The 6,378-nt window shown below is 43.1% G+C and overlaps 1 long non-coding RNA gene across 1 annotated transcript; it reads right to left on the reverse strand.

Annotated features, from left to right (window-relative positions):
* Positions 1 to 924: 924 nt before the first annotated feature.
* On the reverse strand, positions 925 to 4,179 carry LOC123255421. Its single transcript, XR_006506762.1, has 3 exons — positions 4,095 to 4,179; positions 1,522 to 1,602; positions 925 to 1,283 (listed from the first exon to the last, which is right to left on the reverse strand). It is a non-coding gene; the product is annotated as an uncharacterized LOC123255421 (long non-coding RNA).
* Between the last annotated feature and the right edge of the window lie 2,199 nt (positions 4,180 to 6,378).

A 6,378-nucleotide genomic window follows, 5' to 3' on the forward strand; every position in this document is an offset into this window, starting at 1 on the left:
CTCTTGACCCTTTCTCTTTTAGTGTTTGTTTTGTAGTATAAAGAATAAGCATAATAGGTTACATTTATAAAGAACTCCCAGGTTTACAAAGCACTTCTCATAATCTCATTTGAGCATCACAACAAAAAGTTGTTGAAGGGAGTCCTCTAAGACTTGTGGTCTTTATTCTACAGATAAGGTTATCCAAAAACCAAAGGCTTTGCCCATAATCACCACAGCAAACGAGTTGGATTATTGTTTTTTTTAAGATGAATCAAATTTTTGTTCTTTGTAAAATGCTTAAAATGAAAAGAACAAGTTCTTTGGAAACATGAACACAAGGAAGACATACGGTGACACAAGGTTCAAAAGCAGGCCAGTCCCCTGCCTCTGCCCATGCTACTGCCATACTGGAGAAGATGATGGGCCTAAGAAACAGGGTGATACAGTATACCAGAGAGCCAGGATCCCTGGATTCAAATCCTGCCTTAGATCTACTCTCAGGACCCATTGTGGCCCCATTTTCTCTATTCATCCTGTTCTGCTCTTTCCCTTCCTTGATGTAGAGGCCAAGGATCAATCTTTGTCCCAAGGTTTTCCTAGATCAAGGAAGCTTCTTTGGGTCATGGTCTCTTTGGACGTCTAATGAAGATCATGAAACCCTTCTCAGAATAATTTTGTTTCAATGAATAAAATAAGATGCATAGGATTACAAAGGAAACCAATTTTTAAACACAGTTATTGAAAAAAATGTTAAACCAATTTTTAAAAATGGGTTAAGAACATCTGCTTTAGATGGATATGACTGCTCATTGTTTTGTCCTTCATTTTCAAAGAGAATCAATAATATCATGAGGGTGATGTCTTGACTTGCATGTGAACTGGATTTAAGGGAGGCAGAGTTGCACAAAGTCATCAGCCTCACTCTCTCTTCCAGAGTCCTCGAAGTCCAGAGACAAGACAAAAGTCAGGTCAACTGGCGATGGCCCAGAATTCAGTGAATGAACTTAGCATCTTCTATGTCTGACCAAGCTCTCGGGGCCTCACCGTACCTGCTTTAGCTGCCTTGATGGCCAGTATTATCCTTGTTTCAATGGGAGGAAGTAGAGAACAGAGACAGGCTCCACTCACCTCGATGACCAGGGGCTCAGAGGTAGGTCCCCGGGCATGAAGGTGTTCAGGGGCCAGGTCCCCCTCAGAGCCTCGTTCATACTGAAGGATAGTGCTGGCCACTGGCAAGGCCCGGCCAAACTCAATAGTCCAGTGGCCATTCAGGTAATACTCCCCCCGAACATTCTTCACTGCTGTGAGATGAGAAGAGGGAGAAAAAAGAGGAAGAAGGAAATGGCCAGAAAAGTCCCATGCAGGGTTGGGGAGAGAAGAGCTGGCATCTTGCAACTCTGACCATGCTTGTTCCCGATGACCTAGTCCTACAACCAATGGTATGGGATCAGGCTTTGGTCCTATAGTTGGATGCTCCCAAGGGATTTGCCTCAGGGAAAGTATGAAGGCAAGATCAAAGATGGGGCTCTTAATCCATACCCAGGAAATTCCTGCTGGCTGTAACTTCTGCAATATGGATGCTGGTAGCTCCTGCGGGAATGATCAAAATTTGGTTGTAACCTGAGGGAGACAGAAATATCGTGAGGATGGGGAGGCCAGGAGGGGTGATGTGAAGTTCCTAGACTACTCACCCCCCAATCATGTTCCAAACACACACATTCATGACCTAGCTTTCTACCTTTCCAGTAAACCTTGCATACCCCGACCCCAAACTTACTAGGTGTTCTTTGATCCTTTTTAGTCTTCTTGTTCTTCCTTGAACAAGATGCTTCCGCTCCCATATCTGGCCATTTTCACTGGCCGTCTGCCCACACCAGGAATACTCTCCTTCTCCTCTTTCCATCTCCTGCCTTCCTTGGCTTTCTTCAAGTCCCAGTTGAAATCCCATCTTCCCTTTCCTGATTCCTCTTAATTTTAGTGCCTTCCCTCTCAATTATTTCCCATTTATGCTGAATATAGCTTGTTTGTACATACTTGATTTATGTTTCATTGTGACCTCCTTGAGAGCAGGAACTGTCTTTTGCAATTCTTTGTTGCCCCAGCTCTTAACAAAGTGACTAGCACATTGTAGGTGATTAATAAATGTTTATGTATATACACCCGCACATATATTTAATTGCAGAGTGGACTCCTAGAGAGGCAGGCCCCAAACTCAGCACCCAACACTCTAGGAATTTGGGGGTCATCTGGTCTGCCCCTATTGCTTCCAAGTTCTAAAGGTCACATTTTAAGGACACAGGCAAGCAGGGACCCATTCATCCATTCGTGCAAGGATTCAACAATCATTTATTAAGTAAATTTTATATAGTAGGTACTGGAAATGTTTTTAAAAGACCAAAAAAGTCACTGAAGGTTCTTACATTCTACTAGGAGAAACAATGTTTAGGCATCAACTCAAAAAAAATGAAGAGTAAATACAAAGTAATTTCTTGGAAGGGACAGTTGAGGAAGAAAGGAATTTCAAGATCATGCCATTTAAGGATTTACGGTAGGAACCAGGGATGGTTATAAAAGATTGAGGTGGGGGATGGGGGAAGAGGTGGGGATGATAGCAGTCTACAGTTATTTTAATTTTAAAGGAATTGTACTTGATCTATTTGGGCATGAGGGACAGATCCAGGAGCACTGGGCAGACATCGCAAAGAAGTTGATTTAGGTGTTATGCAGGGAAAATATTTCCAGCCATTAAAGCTGTTCAAAAGTAGAATGGTTTTAACATCTTTGGAGGTCTTCAAGCAGAACCTGGATGATTCTTTGGCACAGCCAGCATCTATCAGAGGTAGGACTTGAACTCAGTTCTTCCTGATTCTCAGGCCAACTCTCTATCCACTATACCATACTGGTTTTTGCTTGGCACACAATAGGTGCCTAATAAATGCTTGTTGAACAATTTGGCAAAAGTGGATCCAGGACAGGAGTCGAGGACAAAGCGGATTGATGTTTTTGCTCCTAAGGAAATCCTCTAAAGCCAACCAGTTCCTTTTACCCACCACATGATAGCCTGAAAGTAAATGGGATATGCTCAGGAATGGGAGACAAGGATATTGATTCTGTTGAGCAATAGTGATAGCAACCCTTAATGCTCCCAAATGCCCTCCTGAGTTAAGCCTTTCGCAATGGCTTCCTCCTCTGAGCATCTCTAAGAGGCAGAGCTCAGGAAACAGCATCCTTCTCTCCACCTCTGCAAACATGACTATGGGGCATGGCCAATGCAGTAATGATTCCAAAGGACACGAGACAAAATATGTTCCCCATCTCTTGATAGAAAAAGAAGGGATCTGGGATGCAAATTGAGATATCAATTTGTGGGGCACGATCAATGCAGGAATTTGTTTATTGACTTTGCTCACTTGTTACAAGGGCTTTTTCCTTGTATGTGTGGTGGGGTAATAGGAGTAGAGTGGGGAGAAGTAGGAGGGGAAAAGTAGATTTTTAAATGAAAAGAATAAAATTAAATTAAAAACAAAATATAGGGGGCAGCTGGGTGGCTCAGTGGATTGAGAGCCAGGCCTAGAGACAGGAGATCCTAGGTTCAAATCTGGCCTCAGACACTTCCCAGCTGTGTGACCCTGGGCAAGTCACTTGACCCCCATTGCCTAGCCCTAACCACTCTTCTGCTTTGGAGCCAATACACAGTTTTGACTTCAAGACGGAAGGCAAGGGTTTAAATAAATAAATAAAATTAAAAACAAATTATATTCACTAGAGAAGGAAACTCAGGAGGGTATACTAACAAGAAAGGCAGTGTTAGCACCATTATGTTATTTTTTTCAAAACCTTTACCTTCTGTCTTGGAATCAATACCGTGTGTTGGTTCCAAGACAGAAGAGCAGTTAGAGCTAGGCAATGGAGGTTAAGTGACTTTCCCAGGGTCACACAACTAAGAAGTGGCTGAGGTCAAATTTGAACTCAGGATCTCCCGTCTCTAGACATAACTCTCAATCTACTCAACCACCTAGCTGTTCCCTTGACACCAAGATAGGACAGAGACAGAGTACATTTAAGTTCTCTCTTCCCAATTCCAGCCCTTGGTCAAGACCATGGCCTCCTACCTTTGGTGAGGTCATTGGCATCGAAAGTGCCTTTGACTGGGTAGCAGGTCTGGCCATCACCTCCGCAGCGTAGGCACTTGTCTTCTTTCTTGGATGAGTAGAGTATGTGGTCGCAGCCAACAGCCTGCAAAAAGGTCATTTTGCTTGCCTCCATCTCAAAAATAGAGCACTAAGTGGGCAGGCTATACCTGGGATTAACCTCTTGCATAAAGGCAATCAAGAGATTCCCCCTGTTTGTTCATGGAATCCCCGGCAATAGTATCCTGAATCCCCTTGGGAGTGCTATCTCGTGGCCTGACATCACAGGAATCTTTCAGTCTTATTTGGAAAATCTTCTGTCCTTGTTTGTGGTCAATAGTAACACTTAAGGTGCCCTACTATGTGCCAGACCTGAAATGAGACACTGAAGACTCCAAAGACAAAAATTAACAGTCCCTGCACAAACATTAACTGTCTCTGCCCTCAAGGAACCAAGAATATATTGGCGGGGCGACAACACCTACACAGAAAATTAAATATAAGCTATACACAAGGAAAGCTGCTACAAACAAAAAGTAATTTCTTAGAGGAGGGTAAGAGCAACTGGAGGATATCAGGCTAGGCTTCTGGTAGGAGATGTCACTGACCTAAACCTTGAAAGAAGCTATAGATTCCCTCAGGTAGAGAATGGGGGAATGGCCTGGGCAAGGCACCAAGATAGGAAAAGGAAAACTGTGAAGTTGTTGTTCAGTTGTTTTTCAGTTGTGTCTGACACTTCTCGAGTCCATTTGGGATTTTCTTGGCAAAGATACTTAAGTAGTTTGCCATTTCCTTCTCCAGATAATTTTTTTTAAAGATAAGGCAACCAAGACAAACATAGTAAAGTGACTTAACCTGGGTCACACAGCTAGTAAGTATCTGAGCTCAGATTTGAACTCAGGAATATGTCCAGGCCCAACACTCTATCCATTGAGCCACTTAGCTGCCCAAAGCCACAACAAAAAGGCTAACTTGACTGGAACGTACAGTGTGTGAAGAAAGCAACAAGCAGTAGGACTGGAAAGGTAAATTGATGTTTATTAACAGGGGTTTTGTTTTTATTCTTTTTTTTTTGGAGGAGGAGGAGGAAAAGGACATGAGAATGAAATAAAATTAATTTTTTTAATTAAAAAACAAAATTAAATGTGCCCTTAGATACTTCCTAGCTGTGTGATCCTGGATCAGTCACTTAATTTCAATTGCTAGCCCTTACTGCTCTTCTGCCTTGGAACTGATACTTCTAAGACAGAAAATAAGAGTTTTTAAAAAAATCAATCAAAGGAATTCATATTTTATCCTAGAGACAAGAAGAAGCAATTAGACTTAGCCACGTGGAGGATGGATTGGAGAGGGGAGGGCCTGGAGAGAGAGACAACAATTAATAAGCTGTTGGAATAGTCCAGGCAAGAAGTAAGAGGGTCTGGATCAGAGCGGTGGTTGTGGTGAAAAGAATGGATATGATATAAATCATAGAGGCAGTATTGACAAGACTCAGCATTGAATATAAAAGGTGAGAAAGATGGAAGAGGTGAGAGTAATTCTAAAATTGCACATCTGGGCAACAGGAGAAAAACAGTGCCCCAACAGAAACTGGAAAGTCAGGAAGGGGGAAAAGTTTTGGGGAAAAGACAATGAGCTCAGTTTTGGACAGGCCAAGGTTGTGATGCTTATGAGACATTTGGTTGGAGATACCCAATAGGAAGTTAATGCTGGGGGACTGAAGCTCAGGAAAGAGACTGAGGCTGGATATACACACATGGGAGTTATCCGTCTATGGTAGCGGATAAGATCAGAGATGAGGGAGGAGAGTGGAAAGGGAGAAGGGGAGGGAAAATGGGAAAGAGGGAGAGATAGGGAAGAAGGGGGAAGATGGGGAAAATGAAAGAGAAGGGAGATGAAAGGCAAAGAGGGAGAGAGAGAGAAGGAGAAAAAGATGGGGAAAAGGAAGAGAGGAGGGAAAGAGGGAGAAAGAAGGTGAAAAGAAAAAAGGGAGGGGAGAAGGGAGAGAAAGGGATGGGTAAAAAGAGGGAGGGGAAAAGGGAGAGGACAAGGGAAAGAGGAGGAGGGGAAATAAAAGGAGAGGGGGAATAGGGGAAAAAAGAGGGAAGGAGAAGGGGAAAGGAGAGAGGGCAAAGGGAAAGAGGATGGGGAGAAAGGAAAGAGAGGGAGGGGATATGAAAGGAGAAAAGGAAGTAGGGAGAGAGAGAAGGGAGAGAGGGAGGGAATGGAGAGGGAAAAGAAGGAAAGGAGATGAAAGAAAAAGGAG

Source organism: Gracilinanus agilis, unplaced genomic scaffold, assembly GCF_016433145.1.
Source record: "Gracilinanus agilis isolate LMUSP501 unplaced genomic scaffold, AgileGrace unplaced_scaffold46178, whole genome shotgun sequence".
In the NCBI taxonomy this organism is placed as follows: domain Eukaryota; kingdom Metazoa; phylum Chordata; class Mammalia; order Didelphimorphia; family Didelphidae; genus Gracilinanus; species Gracilinanus agilis.